Consider the following 22,418-nt stretch of genomic DNA (forward strand, 5'->3'; position numbering starts at 1 on the left):
ATTGGGAGTCTGCTGTCGTCTTTTCACACCAAGGCTAAAGGTGGCACCGGATGACAGAGGAGGACATTGGAGATCTGGGAGGGCATTTTCCTTTCTTCCCCCCAACCCCTCTGTGCTGAACCGACATCCCAAGCGGCAGGCCCACCCGGCTCTCAGGGAACAGTGTGAAGGAAGGTGCTGGGAGTGTCTGGCTGACTCTGAGGGGATCCGACCCAGCTGAGGCCTGGGCCCAGCATTCCAGGCCCCACACATCCCTCATCACCTATTGTCCAGTTTGGTTTTCCTTTAGCTTTTCCAATGCTCTGCAAACACAAAGGCCCTCTTTCCCACCATCTCGGGGTTTCCTCTTTCCAGCAACCTCTCAGCACGGGCTCCCATGCTTCCTGTCTCAGAAAGTGCTCCTGGGAGGAGTGGCCTGCTTGCAGCAGTGTGGGATTCCAGACACACACGTCAATCAGATCCAATCAGAGGGCGCAGGGAGCACCAGGTGGGCCACGGCCTTCCTCTGTCCCTCCAGCTCCTTCTCTGACCAGCCTTTCTTCCCCTATGGACAGTTAGTGAAACACAGCAGTGGTTTCCAACCAGGGGCCATCTTGCCCCCCAGGGAATATTCGGCAACATCTTGAGACATTTTTGGTTGTCACAACTTGGGGCTTGCTACTGGAATCTAGTGGGTGGAGGCCAGTAATGATGCTAAACCTCCTACAGTGACCAGAACAGCGCCCACAACCAAGAATTATCCAGCCCCAAATGCGCTGAGCTTGAGAAACCTGGTACATAGTGATGCCCTGTAAACCATAAGGTGAGAAAAGCTATTCCACAGTCCATGCGATGACCCCAGAGAGGAGACATGCTCCTTCCTCCAGGGAGCCTCAGACACATAATTATCGTAAAAAGATAAGAGCCCTGAGGACTTAGTAGAAGTGATAGCTGAGAGCAGAGAAAGTAATGGTTATTTGTAAACAAGATGGAGAAGGATTAATTGTGGCCAGTGTCTAAGACTGGGCTGTTTTCTAGAAAGAACTGATGTGTGTACAGGACTTAACAGTTTTTATGAAGTGCTTTTAAAACACCTTATCAAAAGTATTTAAAGCACTTTTTAACCAAAATAGGAACATCAACTCAAAACCCACAGGCTTGGCATGTAGAAGTTTAGTTAAATTTAGCCAAAACATAACTCAGACAAATGAGGTGCTGCCATGTGTACTTTGGAGATTTCTGGATTTTTTAGATGACAGAAATGGCTACATAAAAATTATCTTGTTGACTTGAAAAACTTTATTTATTGCTTATTTTAGCAGGATGAACAAGATCGTAATGGGAATGGTATATAATACATGCAAGTTAAAGGAAGAAAGACCCATGATTCTAATATGGAGACATGAATGCTGTTAACGTCTTAGTGAGTAAATTCATACCTTTATTATAAATGATTATCACATTATGCATGCTATATTGTGGATTTAAGAAACACATATTATACACGTCTCCCCACCTACATATTCATATATACATCAGCGCTGGAGCTGGCTGGCTGTGCCATGTCACTGTAGCCCATGCTGTGGTGAGCATCAGGCATTGTCGTTAGGTTAGGTAATGTGAGTGTGAGGAACTCCCTAAGGTTTGAGGAGGGGTTTGTTTGTTTGTTGTTGTTGTGTTGTTGTTGTTGCTGTAGTTCCTTGGGAAAAAGATCTCAGCTAAACATGACTGGATCCCAAGTCTCTCCCGCATTCTGTGTGCCCTGCCCTTGGATGGGAGGTAGGCTGGATATGATCATTTTATGTGTCTACTTGACTGCGCCAGGGTGCCCAGGTATGTGGTCAAACGTTATTCGGATGTTTCTGTGAGGATATGTTTAGATGAAATGGATGTTTAAATGGATAACCTTTCAGTAAAGCAGAACGCTCTCCACAATGTAGGTGGGCCCCACCTAATCAGCTGAAGGCTTGAATGAAACAAAAGTCTGACCTCCTCCGTGCAGGAAGCAACTCTTCCAGCAGACTGTAACATCAGCTCTTCCTGGTTCTCCAATAGACTGCCTTTGGATTCAACTGCAACTCTTTCTCGAGTCTCTAGGCTTCCCCATCAGATTTTGGAATTGCCGGTCCTCTATAATCATACAAGCCTCTCTTCTGGGTCTTGTCCCCCTCAATTGCATCTACAGGATGAATCACAGCTGTCTCTTAGAATGAGTAGATACACAAGACTGACCACATCCCCATGGCCTTGGCAATGGTCCCAAAAAGGATGCCTCTTCTTTGCCAACAGCTGTAATAGAATACTGGGGTCAACACATAGTCCTAGCATGGGCCTACCCTCACCTGCACGCCAGTAACTGCACTGGAGTGACAACTGACACCTCGTACAGCACCTGGATCATCCCCTTTTCCAGGTGAATAAACAGGCTCCAGGGGACGTTATAGAGAGACCCTGGCTACCAACCCAGTGTGTCCAACTCCTGTCTAATGGTTTCTCCACCCCCTACCCTCACCCCCGCTACACCACACTTGACGGTGCATCACAGGAGGCTATTTTCTCCTAGAACAGAAGGGAGTCCAGAGGGTGATGGGCCAGAAACTCAATGGCACAAGAAGTGGGCTGACAGTTGAAGGGATGGGGACATTTGTCTGAAAGAAGAGAGCAAAGGAGGATTGGGGTTGGTGGCTTTACTGACAAGCTTATTATGGAAGAGAAATGTGGTTTACATATTTCAGGAGGCAGAGCTGGGATCAGCGGGTGGAAGCCAAGAGAGGCATTTGAAATCATCGCAAGCCGTTTGGGACAGGTAAAGAGCTTCCTTTGACTGGAGGAATGTAATGGAGACAGGCTGCTGAACAAAACTCAGCCTTGGTTGGGCAGGGCGATCTTTCACATCCTGTCCAGCCATGGACTCTATGACATCTAACCACGCACGGCCTGGGTGCAGGAGAAGCCACCCCCTCCCTGCCCAAGCTGGACGGGTAATGGATAGTGAAACAGCCGCTGCAGAAGAGGCATGAAGTCATCAATGACCTGTTTCTAAGGTGGGCAGCCTATGGTAGCCCAGGCTGTCACCCAGGTTCCTGGTTCTGCCAGCCCACTCGGACACGGGCCTCTGACTCACCCAGGGCGCTGCTGATGGTTTCTGTAAACAAGGCTTCGCTCGGCTTGCAACCCAAATGGTCTGTGCCTTGCGAGGCACGAACCTCCCGGCGCCCGGGGTCTGTGCGTGTTTATGGTGCTGCCGAGCTCTGGCCAAGTGGCCGCGTAATTGATGACGAGGCCGGGGATGTCAGGCACTGAACTGAGAAAACTGCTCCCTGAAACCGATTCCGGCTCATTCCAGCCTGACTCCCTCACCCCACCAGGGCCTAGGAGGGCCTCCTCCAACAGGCCAGGGCCTGAGCGGCTCTGAGACGAATGGTGTACAGCTGACCGAGACCCCCGGGCCTGGCTCCCACTGCTCGGGCCCCGGGGCCTCGGAGACATGGTTCGGTCCATCACTGCTGCCTGCTGATGCTGGTCTGCAAATGCCTTCCTCTGCCCCCTCCTTCCTGGGAACACTGGCTGCAGGAATGGTCAGGAGGACCCCTTTCTTCCAGGTGCCTGGGAAACGGGAATCGGAGGCTCCAGGGGGGCAGAGGCCTCACATGGAAAGGCCGTGTGAGAACGGCTTGAGCTGTCTGGGGCAGGCTGGGCTGCTTGGATGTTCTGTGGCTGCTAGAGCACCCGCTTTTCCAGGAGCATCGCAGTGTGGGGAGTGCGACAGTGACAGGCTACACTCTGCGCTCTGATCCACACACACCAGCGGTTGTGTTTCCTTCTGGTCTCAGAAAGGCTTTTACCAGGAACTGTGGTGGGGGGTGGAGGTGGGGTGGTTGGGGAGGATGGTTGGTAGGGCACACAGCGCTCCCTACCCTCCTTCAGGTGGGCTCAGCTGGTGTGCTGGCCAGGAACAACATGTTTCTAGAGAAAGGGAGGCAGATTCTGCCCAAGTGGAAGGACTTTGTGGCTGAGCATGGCGAGGTGGCCAGGCAGACGCAGGGAAGGCCCCTCTGCAGTACCACTCACATTGCTGCCTCCCTGGCCAAGGCCGAATCCCCAAGGGCCCCGTCCAGTGAAGTGGCTTCCGTGAAACCATTAGCCTCGTGTTTTCTGGGCCTTCCCAGCATTTCCCCAGAACATCTCATGTCCTTGGTGCATGCAGATCGCCGTGGGTATGGACATGTAGATGATGCTCTCGAGACCAACTAGTCTGACCGAGCGGAGAAAACTGCCAGCAGCAAGCTCACACAGTGACCACTGGACTGTGAGGACACAGGAGTGGTCCAATGACTCTATTTCACTAATGCATGTATGTCGGGGACCATGTCTTTCCCTGGCACCTCGGAGGGTACCCGGCACACAGAAGATGGTGAATAAGGGCCACTGAATAGATGAGCGTCTGAGAGGTTATGCACATCTTAGTGGAGAGGAGGAAACACGAACCAGGCTCGAAAGGGTGATGGGACTGGAATGACGATGGTCAGTGACGCTGGATGTGGGTTTGCCTTTCCTGCACCCACTGTTTCTGTCACGGTTCCCACGCATGGACTTACCGAATGCCTTGCCCACTGTCAGGGCATTCCACACCGTTGCTTCTGATCCAGGAAGTGAAGTGCAGTGTGGCGATGGGCCTGAGCTCCTGGTATTCCCACTCTCGCCTCCCTGAAGCAGCGGGCCGGCTGGGACACAGAGTGTCCAGGAGGCGGTACCTGCAAGGCTGGGCAGTGTCCTCCATGGGGCTGTCTAAGCTCTAAGTCAGCATCCAGCACATGCTGCTGTTTTTCTCATCACCAGGATTCACGGGTCCAAGAATCAGCGTGGAAATGAGAATAGCTCTGCTCACTATTACCCTAGAGCCGTGGTCGGCAAACTGCAGCTCACGAGTCACATGCGGCTCTTTGGCCCCTTGAGTGTGGCTCTTCCACAAAATACCATGGCCTGGGCGAGTCTATTTTGAAGAAGTGGCATTAGAAGAAGTTTAAGTTTAAAAAATTTGGCTCTCAAAAGACATTTCAATCGTTGTACTGTTGATATTTGGCTCTGTTGACTAATGAGTTTGCCGACCCCGGGCCTAGAGATTTTCTAGCAACTGTTTGCTTCCTGGTCCCATGACCTTACGCTCTGTTGGTCTGGAGGTCTTCGTTCCAAAAGGAGGAATGCTTCCACCAGACCACCACAATGATCCCACTGAACTGGAACGGAAGGCTGCCATCCCACCCACTTTGGGCTTCTCCAGCCACTGAATCAACGGGCAAAGGAGAAGTTACTATCCTGGCAGGGTGACTATCAAGGGGAAACTGAGCTGCTACTACACAGTAGACATAAGGAAAAGTGTGTCTGGAATACAGAGCATTCCCTAGGGTGTTTCTTAGTGTTACCGTGCCCTGTGATCGAAGTGAATGGAGAACTGCAATAACCCAAATCAGGCAGAAATTCTAATGGCCTAGACCCTTTAGGATGAAGATTTGAATTACCCCACCACGCAAGAACTATGACCAGCGGAGGTATTGGCTGAGGGCGAAGGGAAGGTGGAATGGTAGTAGAAGCAGTTGTAAAAACCAGTTATAATAACCATGTGGCCAGTTGCAGAGATGAGACTACAATTGTCATGAGTATTTCTACCTTATTTTGTTATATGTTTATGCATATATTAGCCACATAGTTTTGCTTTCTTTTTTTTCTCTTTATCTCCTTATTATCTAATATAAGATCTCTCTATATAAAAGCCAAGCAACTGGAACAACGGGAACAACTGGTCCCTATGACACACACTGTGGCCGGCCAACTGCCCAGTGGGGGTGGGGCCGGCTGGTCAACTCCCCCTCCTGCCCCCCACCCTGGCCACCATCAGCCCCAATCTGGGCAGGCCGGCCAGACCCCACCTGTGCATGAATTTGTGCACTGGGCCTCTAGATTATTAATAAAAGTTAAGTTTATATCACAGTATTTAAGGTACAGACATAAAACAGCAGATACACTGCATCCTTTTCTGAAGAAAGGGTGCTTCCAATTGTGTGATGGCATCTGCACCTGGTAGGTGAAGGGATGATGGATGGATGTGTCATTACTTTACTTGGAGGTTAACTGTGGCTTCAGGAGATGTGTATGGGTGCCAGTTGACAAGGGGTAGACTGTGATCATCAGTTTCATTTGTCAACGTGGCTAGGCTGCAGTTCCTAATTATTCAGTCAAGCATGTCACCCAGTTGCTGCTGTGGTGGTATTTTGTAGATGTGATTAAAGTTCATAGTCAGTTGACTTTAATTAAGGAAGATTATCCTGAATAGTCTGATGGTCTGAGCCGATCCATTGGAGGGCTTTAAGAACAGCATGGAGGGACCACAGCTTTAGCCTGAGACGAGTGCCCTTCCTGACAGCCTGCCCTACAGATCTTGGGATTTTCTAGCCAACCCCACAATTCCATAAGCCAGTTCCCTGCAATAATTCACTTGCTATGTATCTCCCACTGGTTTTGTTTCTCTGGTTGAACCTTGGCTGGTACAGAATATCTGGAGGTCAAACCCATGGGAGAGCTGGGGAGAAGGTCAGGGCCTGTTAGGGGTGTGCCATAGAGAATGACAATACGAAGAAAGGAAGGGCACTCAGTCCAGTCAGGCTGGGACACAGTAAGTAATGGTTGAATTAAGTATGTAATGCTTTAGGGTTCAAATGCCAGGCTAAGGACACTTAGAGCTCAGTGCTGTGAGTGATGGGAGTAATCAAAGGCTTCCATACTGGATACAGGCTGATAAAAATCTAGGCCTCACAAAGGTTCCCCTGGCTCTCGGGCCAGAATGGCTGGAGCGAAGAGAAACTAAAAGCAGGGAGGTGCCCTCTGATTGCTCTGTTCTAGAAGGAGAGCTACTAGTAAGTGCCCCACGCAGGAGTTTAAGTATCATTAATTTAACAGGAAGTAACTTTGTGCATCTCTGATGAAGGTGGGTGGAGGCAAAGATGTAGAAATGATGGCAGTATATTGACTCAGGAATGGGGATAGGCGAGGTGGGGGGAAATGGCACGTGGTAGGCTGGATCATTATTCTCAATTCTTAGCAGTCTCCCTGTATTAGAATTCTACATCCATGGCCTTTGCCAAGACACTGCTTGCAGTTCTTCCTACCAGCGATGCAGCTCCCTCTACTGTATTCCTCTGGCCTGCTGATGCGGGGTGGCTTTCTCTGGCCAATGTAATGCAGCTGGGAATGATATGCTACTTCTGAGCCAAGGCATCATGTTTCTACTCACTCTCTTGTGTGTCCCTCATCCACCATGAGAGGCTTTCCAAGGTCGCTGCCACACCCTCAACCTGAGCCTCAGATTGAACACATGTGGAGCTTCTCAGAACCCAACATGCATCAAGGAGCCAAGTTCAGTCAGCCCACAGCCTGAAGTACACCTGTCTAGCCTCGTTCAGCCTGGATTAGCCCATTCTAAGTTCACCTGAAGACCCATGAGCATGAGAATAAACCCTTGCTTTTGTAAACCCTTGAGTTCTGGGGTGGTTTGTGACACAGTATTATTGTGGCAACTGCTGACTAATACATCCCACCTTCTGGACAAAGGGAGTGTGGTGGCCTCTAACTAACGTGGTGTATTTTCCTATAGCTCTGATAATTTCTATGGCTAAATACATGCCGACTCCAGAACTCTTGAACTAGGAGGAAGAATCTGAGCTGCGGGCCAAGCTAGGGGTAAAGTCTGAGAAGTTGCCAGAAGGAGAACGTACAGGAGACCCAAGTGCCATGGTTGACCTTCTTGGAAATTAGAAAGTAGGGATGTCATATGTCACTCCTGGGGTTAACTGTCCCCCACTGGGAAAGCTGTACACCAAGGTGTGTGACTGTGATGCTCCAGGGGTACCTGCTGAACCGCAGGCCTGTGGAGCTGAAGCAGGTGCTGTTGGGTGCTCCTGGCACTGAGAGAGTTCTACCCAGGAACAGCACGCCTGGTACCCAGCAACACATCCTCTGATATTTTGCAGCAATCAAATAAGCGATAAGGACGTGGCTCCCTTGGGTGTCTGGAAGGCATATGGGAGGCAGGCGGTGTGCACTGCCAACCTCAGCTCCCCCATGGCTGCCCCTGGAAGCCCTCACGACACTACTAACCACTGTGCTTCCTGAGCCCAGCAGCGGCGAGGTGCATGGGCGAGAACACATCGCCCTCCAAAGGGCTTGGGAGAGCAGCACAGAACTGCCCTGGGAGATGCTGGCCCCAGCTCCGTCCACAGCTCCCTGTGGGATCTTAGGAACATGGCTGGGCTTCTCTCAGCCTCAGGGTCCTTGTCTCTAAATTGTGATCATGCAGCAGAGGTAAGAACCAGGAGACAGGCCTTGGGCTCCCCTGACAGCTTCTAGATGCTCAGTTTTTATGGAAATGGAGTTCAGATAGGCGAAGCTTTAGAACAGGAGACAAGAGCTTGAGTCTAGAGTCTTTGAGTTATAAACGGCAGAAACACGGGCTTAAGGAGAGAAACTGTTTTGGTTCATGTCACTAACAAGCACAGAGAGAGGGTTGGTTGCAGGCTGGGCAGGTCCAGGGTAACATCACCATCTGACATGGTCCCATCCAACACCCCCTCGCGTCTGACTCTCTCTGTAATGCTCCACTCATGGGCAGGACTCCTCTATACGGCGGCTTTCGTCGTCCTCTGGAAACAAAGCCAGCAGAGAAAAAGCGTTGTTTCTCCCTTTTCTCTAGCAACAGTTCCGGGATCGTGTCTCATTGGACAGCTCAGGTTCTGTGTCCACCCATGAGTCAATCACTGGGACCAGGGTGGGGCCCCGCCCCAAGCCAGGTTGACCCGACTTCTAAATTTGTGGACAGAGAATGGGAAAGAGCATGAAAAGAAGGGGGGATGGATGTTGGAAAGACAAAACAACAGATATGCAGACCATGGAACAGGGGTCTGTGTGTGTGAGCTGACAGCCGACCGAGCCAGGAGACATTCCTGAGGCTAGGAAAACCAACAAAGAAAAAAGCTCCCAGTCACTCATTAGCTGGAGCAAAAACACCAGCCAGCATGCGCGTGGGCGTCCCCCATGCGCTCAGCACCAGCTAGTGACTCTTAGAGTATTTTTTTAAAAGTGCCACATTATGAGACCCAGTCATTAGAGACAAGCAATGTAGTGGGGAGACAAAGATTAGCACCAAGCAGTGAATGAGGCACACTGAGAGAGACCTGAAGTGTTCTCTTCACATCAGTGCTCTGGGAAGTGAGGGAGCGAGGGGGTCACTGTGACCTCAACAGTGAGGACAAGGGCTGCGATAGAGACTGGGCTTGACAGGAGACAGGCGGGTGTTCTCGGTGTGGGGTGGGTGCTGGAGGCGTCAGGATGACTCAGGGCTCATGGATGCAGAGCGCAGTGGGCTAAGCAGTCAGGTAAAGGCGGGACCTGGACAGTGGTAACTAGGGGATTAAGTTTACTCTGGTGGCAGGTGGGAGCCATGGTCGGCTTTAGAGCAGGGGCAGGACAGGACACTGAGCTCTTATTGCTATCTCTGCAAGTCAGCCTGGCACACCCCCAAGGACTCAAGCGTGCCAGCATGGAAAGTGCACACGTGCAAGTGTAAAACAAAAGGGCAAAGTACAACACTGCATGTACTGTCTGACCCCAATTTGGTAAAGAATTTAGGCACTCTGCCGCCAGCTAGCTCAGAGTGAGTCCTTGTGTTTACCGAGCGCTCCCCGGAGCAGCTGCAGAGCATTCTCGGTTAATTAGTCCTCACTCTACGATGCGGGTATTATCTTCCCCTTTTGCACAGTTTGAGAACTAAGTGTACATGGAGCGAGTGGCGAGGCGGGGAGTGACGTCAGGCGTGTCTAAGCCCACATTAGCCCGTGTGTTGAAACGTTAACCGTGGTTACGACTCTGTGGACGGATTACAAGGGATTTTCATTTTCCTTTTTATACTTTGTGTAGTTTGCAAATTGTCTGTGGTGAATGGATGTTACTTTTTTTCAGTAGAAAACAAATATCTACTTCAAAACATCCTCTAGTCCCCATGAGGGGGGGCCTCAGGCCTCCAGAGAAATTACCACCCAAACTAGACTTTAATTCCCCGGCCGGCACCTCAGCCGTCACAAGCAGCTCGCACACTCACAGCGAGGTGCGACCCTCGGACTTGCAGTCCCAGTCTTGTCACAGTGTCATTTCCTTGCTTGCCATTTCCTTTCATTTGAAAATTAATTCTAATTCCATAAATGGTATCAGCATGCCTGCTCCTCATAGAAAATCAAACTGTCATAGAGAAAACTAAGCTACCATTTGACCACCACCCTCCCCACCCAGTGACGGCTGCTTAGTGGAGTTACGGGTTGGGTGGGTCCTCCTAGACTTTTGGCTGTGTGTTCACATATGTAAAAATGTATCCAGAAAAAGTAGGTTGACATACTTACATTCTATTATTGTGTGTCCTGCTCTGCCACTCGCTGCTTTCATTCGCCAGGACGCCACCCCTGGCCCGTGGAATTGTCAGGGACCAGAGATGTCGTGGCGCAGCATCAGGCCCGGAGAGGAGGGCCTTCCCCCAGACCCTCCAGCCCTGCCTGCGCTCTGTTCCTCCTCTGGAGGGCAGGACAGTGTCCCCGAGGGCCGGCAGAGGGTCTGCACCCAGTGGGTGATCGTTAGCACCCCCAGAAGGGAGTCATGCCACCTTCATGAAATCCAGGCACCATTGTTTGTTCCCGCCGACAAGGTGCCCAGTGTCAGGGATCTGGCTTAGACGCACGGAAATGGACTTGAAGTCCTTGGTATCTGCTTCACACAGGAAGTCAGGAGGTGGAGGAGCATGGGGGGCACTGCCCGCAGAATTTGGCCTTTCTGAGCTGCTCCGTGTGCATGGAGAGTTCACAACAGACAATAAACTGCGGGGGACCAGGAGATGGAGCACATCCAGGTGTTACAGTCGCATACGCGTGAGGGTCTTACGTGAGGCGAGGACCGGGGAAGGCGCTCTGCAGGGACAGACCCTGGGTCCTAGTGGGCCCTGGCGAGTGGGGACTCCACCTGGATTAATCTGATGTAGGAAACAATGCAGACACCTCGCCGTGTGTTCGCAGTGTCCTGTGGAATTTACAATCCCTTTCACGTCCCTGGGAGGGTCCAGAAAACCCCTCACGGTGAAGCCTGAGAGAGGGAGGCCTGGCTGCTTCCCAGCTGGGTTAGCACGTCTAGGAGGCCCCCACTCTGAGGTGCAGCCCCTCACTTGCACCACCCGAGAGCTGGCACCCTCAGGCCTCCCTGCTTCACCCTGTCTCCCGGACCAAATCCATTAGCGATCATCAGGAAGTGTGGACAGTGGAGAGAAACCTCATGGAGGGTTCAAACACACCCACGTTCAATTCCCAACTGCTCTCTCTCAGGGGCGGCATTGAGAGCCTCCATCCTCTCCGAGCCTCGGTTTCCTCTTCCGTGCAGCCGGCTTCCCCGCTAAACCCATGCTCACCTGTCACGGCCTGGGCACGGTCATTTCTGCTGCGGTTGCATTGAGAGGGAGCGCCGGGAGGACCACTCAGGGCGATGTTGTTTGTCTGATGCTGTTACCCAGCAATGGGCCTGCAGGAGCCCAGGCGCGCTCCCCAGCTGCTGGCTGGGCCGGCTCCCACCGGAGGTGAGACATCGTGCCAGTGCACATGTGCCCCTGCGGCTCCAGCTGAGTTCCCAGGGCAATTACTTATGCCCAGTCCCTTTGCCCAAATGTTTGTGCAGCTGGGGAGGACGAGAGTGCTGGAGAATCAGATCAAAAACCGCAGTTATTGCGAGATGCACTTGGGAAAACAGACGCAGGTCCTTTAAGCCAAGTGCTGGCAACACGGTGTGTGTAAGCTACTTACCTCACTGTGTGGTGAGAGATGCCATCGTCCTGGGGGTCACCTTTTCCGAACTCGGTCCTGACTCCACCACCCAGCGGGGCCCATTTGGGTTCCCACAAGGTCCCTGCTCGCTGGGTCCTGCCACCGTCTTTCTCTTACTCTGTTGCGTCTTTCATTCCTGAGAGCTCCTCACGGAGCCCAGGTCTCTCAGGGCCCACAGGCCCATCTGACCCAGCTCCCTGCCCAGGCACCAAGCACTCGGCCGAAACAGAGTTGACTGTAATAGTTTGTTAAATTAAAAAAGAAAAGAAAGGAAAGGAGCCCAATCTGGAAGCCCTGAGTGGGAGATACGACTCCAGGCAAACCCCCAGCTTTGTGTGGCCACTGACCTGGCAACCAGAGGCCAGAGAGGGTCCCCAGGGGACCCCAGGTTAGACTCTAGCTTCTCCTGAGGCAGTCAGCCCCCTTTGTCCACCCCATCCCACGGCCACCATCCTTGTTCCATCCACTGTTCACCCAGATTCAAAACACTGAACTGTCCTCAGTCTCTAAATAAACGTCCCTTCCCACAAGCCCCTGGACGTTGTGGCTGAACGTCTGCGGGGTGCAGGGTGCAGGGTGTGCTGAGGCCCTCGGACACTGGTGCTGCTGAGGCGACGCCCCGGGGCTGTCCTTCCCCACAGGCTCCCCACAGCCCCAGGTGCCTGCTGCCCTGTCCTCTCACCCATCTTCCTGCAGATCACCAGGCTAAACCTTCTTACAGCCACTCCCCTCAGACCCAAAGCCTCCTCCGGGGACCGGAAAGTTCCACCATCCTGCTCTGAAACCTCAAAATTTAAAAGAATAAAATAATCGCATGGTAATAACGGCTCCCAGGCTTTGAGAAACACCATGCTGTCTTCTCCTGGGTGAGAAGGGAGACAGGTAAGAGGTGCTGTCGCCTCCCTGGAACCACCGCCCACAGAAAGGAGCCACCAGGTGTTTTTCCCAGGAAGCGGCTCTGCAAGGAGTTTCCAGTGGCCCTCTCACTCCGTGGTCATCGGAGCCAAGCCGTGCTGTAGGGGTTAGACCCTGGAGTGTGGTCAGTGGGGGAAGAGCCAGGTCTTGCCTGATCGGGCCAAGGATTGCAAGGTCAATGTGTCCTGTAACAGGAGTCCCTTCAGGGGTGGCACCCATCGTCAATATCATTAGTAGAACTTTCTAGGCCTAGCACGCTATCAATTGGCTTTGGCTTGAATAAGTCTGATTCCTTGGGAAGAAATGAGAGGGAGTGACTGGGTACGTCTGGCACCGACTGTAGAAACTGCTGCTACACTCAGTCTGGTTAGCTCATTAACAGGAGCCGTGGGCATGCAGGGGGTCTGCCCGCCGTGCTGCTGCTGGGCCCCTGGTAGAGCAGGCGGCAATCCCTGGACTGGAAGCAGCTGCCCTGCATTCTAGCTGAGGGCAGGCCTCCCCCTCTGCCACCTGTATAGGCGTCAAGGGCTAGTGAGATGGAGCGTGCCCTGGCCCTCCTCCCAGTACTCTCTGTGCCAAGGGCAGGCGGGAGGAAACAGGAAGCAAGCGTGTGTTTGACTTGAGCCCAAACAGGACCTCCTTCCCAAAAGAGTCCAGGTAAGGGATGAGGGCATGTTGACACCCACAGGGGGCCTTTGGGGTGTCGCCTTGTCGGCTCAGAGATGCTTTCACATTTTCCAGGAATTCACTCCCCCTTTCCCCAAATGTTTAAGTGCTGCTCACCTTTTAGTTCCATGTTGTGCCTTTTCCAGGAAGCCCTCCCAGCCTGCAGTAATCCACAGGAGCTGTTCTCACATTCCCCAGACTTCTGGTACAAAATCTTGCACTCAATTTTCCTCCCATCGTTCACACTTGTTACATTTTCCTCTGCGCCTAGCATGGGATAAAGCCACACCCTCACCCTGTTCACGGTCCACCATAGAAGGGTTGGTTGGAAGTCACCAACAGTCAAGGAGAAGTACCCCTGTTCTCTCCATATTAGCAGAGGGCTCCCTGATCGGCCACTTGTGTCCAAAGTCTTCATTGTACAGAGGGGGAAACTGAGGTTCAAAGAGAGGATGTGCTCTAGCTGAGGTCACCTACAGAGAGTCAGTGGTGGGGCTGGATCCAGAGCCCACAGCACTGCAGCTTGAACCTCACAGCCAAGTCGGAGTCTGACAGATGGTCTCTGCATGGATGCTCCTAGCCCTGTGCGAGGCAGCGTGTGCAGTGCTGGGCAGCTCTCAGAACCTGTTTCTCTGAGCAAGTAAACATTGGCTTCCCTGCAACCTCCTCCCACTGGTCCGCCTTTGTCACCCATTCACTTGTTCATTCTCTCATTCATGCATTCATTCATTCATGCATTCTCTCATTCATGCATGCATTCATTCAACCACATGTTGATCACCTGATTAAATAAGTGTGTGTCGCTCTCAGCAGACAGCTGCAAAGAGGATTAAATGCTTGGGGTGAAACTCGGAGCTTCCGGAGGTCAGGTGCCTCTTCTGCATCTTCAGGGCCAAGCGCGGGGAGGAGCACTGCGAAGGTGCCAGGAAGTAAGTGTTTATGGGGTACACAGAATACCCGATGATACCAGAAGGTTTCTTCAGGGCATGGTGGTAACAGAGAGAGAGCAGTTTCTGCACTTGGGTTGGGGAAGGAGCAGTCAAGGTGGACTTTGAATTAGGTAGAGGAAAAGGTGGGGTTTTAGCAAACAGAGGAGGTGGGAGGGCTCAGCAGCAGCACAGACAGCACCAGAGAGAACAGGGGACATTTGGCTCCACTGAAACCTTCTGTTGGAGCCATTAAAGGGGAGAACAGGTAATAGGAAGAAATGAGGCAAACAGCAACAGCTGGGCCACCACCCAGGGCCCTGAACGCTGAGCTAAGGCACCTGGGGTTGGCCCTGAAGGCGAAAGGGAGGCTGCAGCTGTTTCTCAGAGGTGAGTGACAGGACTGGAGCAATGCTTTGGAAAGATCACTATGGTGACTGCGTATGGAATGCATCCGTCAGCTCACATGGGGACCCGTTGGGAAGCCGGTGCAATTGTCCAGGTGAGAGATGATTACAGGGCAGCCAAAAGACCAGTCATTTCCCAGTTGAATGGTAATTGGGCATTCTAAATGCAATCCCAGGGTTGTCCGTGTCCCCAGCCATAATTTCCTCCCTGCGTGCTGCCGGCTCGCCCTGCTCGCCCTGCGTGAGTGGCTTATAGGTTCTTGCTCATCCTCTGCCCCTCTCCTCACCACGCGGCGTGCTCAGCCCCTGGCGGGTGGAGCTGTGCTTCTGCTTGGGAACTATCTTCTCCTTGTCCCCTCGCCAGGCCGCCATCAGTCCCCAGAGGTTTGTCAGTGTCTCTCTAGCAAACCAGAGTTTTGCCAGAAAGCTGGCAACACCAAGATGGCCTCCACGGCTCTCAGGCCCAAATTGATTAATCATCACTTTATTCCAGTTATCAGCCCTGCTGCAATTGGCATATTTATTTCTAATCAGCTCTTAAAAATGGCATCATTCAAAGGTGCTTAACCACATTACTTAATTCTCAGCCTGTATTGCTATTGATTTCAAATATTCTCCTCAAGATATGGCTCATCATTCAATGCAGAAGTCTGCTTATATAATAATCTTATCTGGTTACTAAAATCTGTGAAATCTCTTCAATTGCCTCTAATGCAAGATCGGAGGCTGGTTGCTAAATGAGTCCATTTCACTTTAATTTGGTTTATTTACAGTACTCATTTTAGTGCTCCGCGCTCCTGTCTTTCACAGCGACACTGAAGAGAAGGCAAATGGAGGCAAAGGAAGAGGCCTGTGCTTTTCTCCGTCTGCAGGAGTGGAGGCAGCCCGGCTGAGCTCCCTGAGCCAGGCTCTCGCCTCTGCCAGCCAGCAAAAGGCCCGAGATCTTCAAAAGCCAACAGCAACATTTCGGTGCACCCAAAGAGCACTGGGGGGGGGGGGGGGGGGGGGACGGTGTCACAGATTTGTCCCTGCCTGCCATTCAATCAAGATCTTGACCACCTGAGACCAAGATGTTAAAGTGCATGTGGTAGGTTTTCATAGGTAAGATTTCCCAGCTCCTTCTGCAGTCTCCTGTCCCTATGGATCGGCTCCCGCCTCTGATTGGCTTGCTCCTGGGCTAACTAGCTACCTCAACCCCTTTACATCAGAACATTTCTCCCTGCACCCTTCGCTTTATACCCACTGTGTCTTTCTATGTCTCTTTGATGAAATGCAATTGAATTGGCTCATTGTGAGAGCCAGGCCTTTGAGTCACTGGTTGCTGGTGGCCTGGTCCCTGGCCCAGTCACCTTTGTCTGGGGAGCAGAGGCCAAGATCAATGGTGGAAAACATGGCTGTGCCTCTTCGGAAGCTGGAATATGCCAGGGCTGGGCTCTGGCTGTGTGACATTGGGACCCTGGCTTTGAGTCGCCCTCACCTTGCTAGAGACACATGCAAGCAAATGGAGATAACACAGCACGGCAAGTGGATGTTGCTGGGCTGCGGGAGGGATGATAAACGAACCCAGCACTTTTATATTTTTGCTGCCTGCTAAGGATGTGAGAGGCATGGGAACCCGAGCTGCCTCGGCCCCAGCTTTGCCAAGGCAGAGCTGAGGAGCCCCCTGCCTGCAGCAGACGGTTCCCGTCTTGCCCCGAGATGCCGCGGCTCTCTCTTGGTCGGGTGTGAAAGCTGCCATTTCATGCTCATCTTCTCCAATTAACAACAGCTGGTCCCCTATAAAACCAACGGGTGAGATGGTTTGTTATTGGAAGACAATGCAACATCATTAGGCATTAATGGCTCCAGCCTCGGTTCCTGGCCTGAGTTCGCCGGGTTAATGTGGAGGGATGTTGGGTCTCAACCCACAGAGCTGCTAGGCTCCTCTTCTCTCTCAGGCACCATCTTCAAGCTTGGCTTTCTGAATCAGGTCCTGGGAGGTGGAGGAGGGAGTTGATTTCCTGGAAGGGAAATTGTGCAGGAGGCGGTGGATCCACCACTTAGAGGAAAGAGATCGTCACAGTATTTTAATTGAAAGAACAATTTTGAATTCAGAGAGCTTTTTTTTTCCATTCTTTCTTGCATCTGGATTAATCAGCTTGTTTCCATTAGCACCTGAGTGAGCACTCCTTCTCCCTCCCTGTTTATTCATGCATCACCTCCTCTAGCTCATTTGAGACCCTTCATGCTCCTGATTTGAAAGTTGAGAGGTGAACCAGAGGCTGTGTCCAGACAAGAGCCCGTTAGCTGGCAATTTAAGAGTTGACTGGGAATGATGATTTTGGGCAAGCGGGGACCTAGAAGTCACACTAAACAGATTTGGTATTGGAAATAACTTTGCTAGATTTAGCTCACACTGGCCTCCTATGTGAACATTTCACCATGGGCTTATGTGTTTCCTTGTGACTTAAAACCAAAGTTTCAGTCTGTATATCCCCCTTGATCTTAGCAATAGTGACCAATAGGTTTCCACAAGGACATCACCCTTTTAGTAAGCAAATCCAAAATCTCCATGACACTCATTCATTCCTTCATTCATCCATCCATCCACCCACCCATTCATTCATTCATTCATTCATCCATTCATTCACTTAGCAAACATTAAGTGACCACCTATTTCATCTATTTATCCATATGCCCAGCCCTGCTGACAAAAGCATCTGCCACTCTTAACAAATGCAGCCAGACCAGATGCACCTCATGGATTTCATTAAGAGGAACATTTTCTATTTATTCTTTCCTCCTTCCTCCTTCCTTCCACAAAAACGTCCCAGGCATTTATACATGATAAAGACTTGATTAAGATTTGGTTTCTGAGCTTAAGAAACAAGGAACTTACCAACTACACAGAGTGGCAAAATGGCACCCCCACCCAGAGGAAGCCCGAAGCTCAGTCAAGGAGCCCTTGTGGCTGCCAGCAGCCAGCCCCCTGGCATGAGGTTTGGCCAAAGCCTTGGGGGTGAACAGAGCCCCTGGGCTGAGTTATGCCTCTTGTTTCCTCTATGTTTACTCCCCTGTTGTCCTCCATGATATTCAGGCAAATGGATCCGATCTCAGCTCTGCTAAGGGAAACCACCACATAATGTGGGGCCCATCGCCGGCCAGAGCTTTCCTGGGAAAGGGGCATCCCTGTGGCCAGCTGGGTGTGGCAACACCTTTGTACCCAACACCCCCCCAGGAAAAGGTGAAACTCAGGGAACCACCCCAGGACCCTTTGATCCAACCCCTGTGAAGGGCCTTCAGTTAGGTCTCAGCTCATCAGGGTGTTGTGCTAATGTAGGAAGACAGTTCCTGCTCAGACACCCTGGGTAGGAGTAGATTAAAGGGACTCACTGTCTGTCCCACTCATAAGGCACTTAATCAACGCATGCCTTGATCGCTCACTTTCATTTCCTTCTGGGGTTGTTCTCTAACTTTTCCTGAGAATAAGTTTTAACCTCTATGCACAGGTGCCCAGAGGAAAGAAATAGAGACCTGTCCACATTTCCTTTATTGCTTTAAAATGTAAATTGGGGCATAAGTGCTGGCAAAGGATTGTTGCACCCCTTCTGAGAATGGGAAGCAATCTGGAAAACGTAATACCATAAACAGCAAAAATATTGGCATTTAGGAAAGTCGAGTGACTTTCTAAATGGAGACTTGGGGTCTCTTCCCATCCTTACCACTCACACACTGTGTGACCATGGGCAAGTATCCCACATCTCTGGGCATCCATTTCCTTTTTGAAGCTGGGCTGTTCTGGAAAATAGATGGCGAAGGGTTGCGGGAATCATAATTCAATGCCCCTCTCCACCCCTAGCATTTCCCACGAGCTCCAGCCCAGCAGACAGCTGGGTACCCAGAAGTCCCTGAGCAAGTAAGCCTCAAGTGGTTGAAAAACAACATTTTACAAGCAGGAGACTCGCTCCCACCCCTGAGGCTCTTTGCAGTAGGACTTTTGGAAAATCTCTCCAGATGCGGCTTCATCGGGATGCTGATTTCCTGCAAACCAGCTGACCTGTATTTACAGTATCTACATGTGTTTTGGAAAAAGTCCAAATGTCCACTTAACTGGGCTGGAGGCCAGCATAATCTTCCTATATTGTTTGTAACCACGAGATTAATGGCGGGCCTTGCCCTGAACCTTCTGGTTACATCATTCACCTGGGGGTGTCTCTTCAGTGCAGATAACAATAATGGATCGGTCTTCACTGTGGCAGTTTTAGGAGCCTGGCTTCTGTGGGAGGCAGCGTGGGATGGAGCTGGCTTGCTTTGGAGATAGACTACGGTGAGTGCTGAGATAAGCCCCAAACCCGCTCTATCTATCCTGTACCAGCTGTGTGATCTTGGGCAAGTCGCCTAATCTCTGTGAACCTCAGGTTCCTCGTGTGTAAGAGTCATGTCACTTACTTCACACGGTTATAGTGAGGATTAGACACAAGATGAGCTTCATAAATGCATGTTCTATCCACTGACACACATTCACTTACACATTTCTGTTACCAACAGGAAGAATGTTGAGCAGTTCATTTGATGTTAAATAGGACATGAGTTGCAACCTAACAATAACAACAAAACCAAACACAGTAACAAATGGCCAAAGGACTTAAATGGACACTTTTCCAAAGAAGATATACAAACGGGCATTAAGTACACAAAGATGCTTAACAGCTCTGACCATTAGGGAAGCGCAAATGAAAACCATGGTGAGACAAACAAACAAACAAAACACAGAAAATAAATGTTGGTGAGGATGTAGAGAAATTAGCACCTTGTGGATGGCTCTTGGAAATGTACAATGGTTTGCCACTGTGAAAAACAGTGTTGTAGTTCCTTGAAAACAATTAAACAGAATTACCATATGATCCAGCAATTAAACTTCTGGGTACATACCCAAAGTAAGTGAAAGCTGGGGCTCAAACAGCTATTTGTACACCCATATGCATAGCAGAATTATTAAAAATAGCTAAAAGGTGAAAGCAATAAAAGTGTCCATTGACAGATGAACAGATAAACAAAATGTGGTATGTATGTATGTGTGTGTGTGTATGTGTGTGTGTGTGTGTGTTTCACACACTGGAATATTATTCTGTCATTAAAAGGAATGGAATTCTGACACATGCTTCATGGATGACCTTGAAAACATTATACTAAGTGAAATAAGCCAGAACAAAAAAAGACAGATACTGTGTGATTCCACTTATATGAGGTACCTAGAGAAGTCAGCTTCATAAAGACAAAAAGTAGAAGGGTGGTTGCTAGGGGCTAGGGGGATGGAGAGTTAGTGTTAAATGGGTGCGGAGTGCCAGCTTGGGAAGATGAGAAGGTTCTGGAGACAATGGTCATGATGGGGCACAACATGTGGATGTACCTAATGCCACTGACCTGTGCACTTAATAATGGTTAAAGGGTAAATTTTGTGATCAGGGGTTTGATTGCCAAAGGGACTTCAACATCCCCTGAATTGTTTTTATTTGCTAAGATGATGATTAGAGGTGATCTTAATCATAGCAATTTCACAGTGTTTTGAACCATCAGAGGCAATCTTATTTCTTTTCCCTATGGAAACACCTTATTTTTTATAGATGAGGAAATTGAGGCTTGACAAGGACTCACTCATAGGACTTCGAGGTCACCCAGCTGTTTGCTTGGCAGAGCCAGAACCATAGCACATTGGACATTGTATGGGCTGGTCACCATGTCCTTGGGCAGAACCCGGGAGCAAGAGGAGTCTTGGCCACACAGGACACATCTGCATAAGGGCGGGGTCACCCAGTCTCTCCACTGAATCCTGAGGTCGAGGTCGAGGTCAGGGACAGCCAGTCATGTTGAGGAGCTCAGTCAGGAAGCTGCTGACCTCTGCCAGCCCCTCCCCACAGGCCCCAGACTGAGGAGGGGGTGGGGCTTCTCCAAGCCGGTCACCAGGTCGTTCCAGAAGACCGACCTGGCTGAACTAGGGACGCTGGCAAGTATCAGTGGCTGGGCATCCTCAGACCTGGATACTGGGCTTAGTTCTCTCAGTAACTTCCTGTGTGACCAGGGTACATCGCTGACCTCTCTGGCCACTGGCTTCTCTGTGCACTTTGTACCTCTCAGGAAATTGGTCTCAAACACTGGGAGTGGGTGGAAAGGTCTGTGTGGGCGACAAAGCGGGGGCCCAGGCCCACTCAACAAAGGAAGGAAGAGCCACCAGGCTGGGGCAGTTTCAAAAGCAGTTAAAGATTCACGCTCAACCAGCATTTACAGAACATGTTCCTGCCTGGCTTTCTGCCCAGTGTGTTTCCAAATGGTGTTCTGCTTACTCCTCACACCGCCTGGTAAGTGGGCACTGTCATCCTATTTTCCAGGAAAGTCTTGGAGGGGTGAAGAGATGTGCTGGAAGGTCACACAGGTACTGAGCGATAGACAGACACAAGTCTGCCTCCTTCAGAGCCACTGGGTCAGGCTTCCTCCCTTGAGACTATAGTCCAGGCTGTAATGACTGCCAGGTGCTGCCTGCAAAGACGAAGCTACAGACCCTGCTACTGGGGAGTGAGTGCCATCAGCAGATAATCCCAGTGCACCGTGGTGGGTTCCAGGGACTTTTGCCATAGCTTCTTTGCCACAAGCATTTTTGCCACAAGCATTTTTGCCACCCACTTTTTTGCTGCATAATTAATTGACTATAAGGCAATTTTGCCATTAAAAAAAGATAACTGTGGGATTTTTGTTACCAGTCTGGCCTCGTTTCCCCTTTGATGAAGTTCTCACAGTTACTCTCACTTTGAGATTATGTACAATCTCACAGATATTATACATAAATCTTACATATTCTCCCTCATCAGCGTCTATACAGTGATGAGCAGACATGGTGGGGGTCTCAAAATAGGGAGGATTTCTTCCAAATGACGATTTCCCCCTGGAATTGGGTTCTCATTTTTAAACACACTACACTGGGAGGAGAAAGAGAGCCGAGGCCTTCGTACAGGGCACAGAGGTGAACACATATTTCACATAGAATGAAGATGAGTGCTTAGGCACAATCCACAAAACAAAATCGGCTATCTGTGCAGTACGGCCATGAACCTACACACGTGGTAGGTGTGTTCACATATTTTGTATTTCACAATCAAGTTTTTCTAATTTTGTTATGTCCTTTTTAATGCCCTTCTTTTATTTTTCGTGATTTTATCTTTTTTTTTTTTTGGCAAAATTGCCTTATGAGCAATTAGTTATGCAGCAAAAATACCCACAGCAAAAAAGCTTGCAGCAAAGATGTCTATGGCAACGATGCTTGCAGCGAAAACACCCGACACCACTGTGGCGCGTGCTGAACTAAGGGCATTACAGGGGCCTGGATCGAGGGGCATGTGCCCAAGGAGCCGGGAAGGAATTCTGGAAGGCTTGCCTACCGAGCCGGGCTGTGCAGGGTGCCAGGCGAGGAAGGGTAGAAAGGTGTTCCAGGCAGAGTTGGCTGCGTGGGCAAGCACACAGAGGCACAGACCAGCGTGCTGTGCTTGCAGAACCGGATTCCAGTCTACCTGGTGTGTGGAGCTAAGGGAGGAAGAAGAGCTGGAGAAATGGGCAGAAGCTCGGGTATCGCCCAGGGGCTTAGCTTGTGGCCCGTA

This window comes from Cnephaeus nilssonii (assembly GCF_951640355.1).
Source record: "Cnephaeus nilssonii genome assembly, chromosome: 16".
Taxonomy (NCBI): Eukaryota; Metazoa; Chordata; class Mammalia; order Chiroptera; family Vespertilionidae; genus Cnephaeus; species Cnephaeus nilssonii.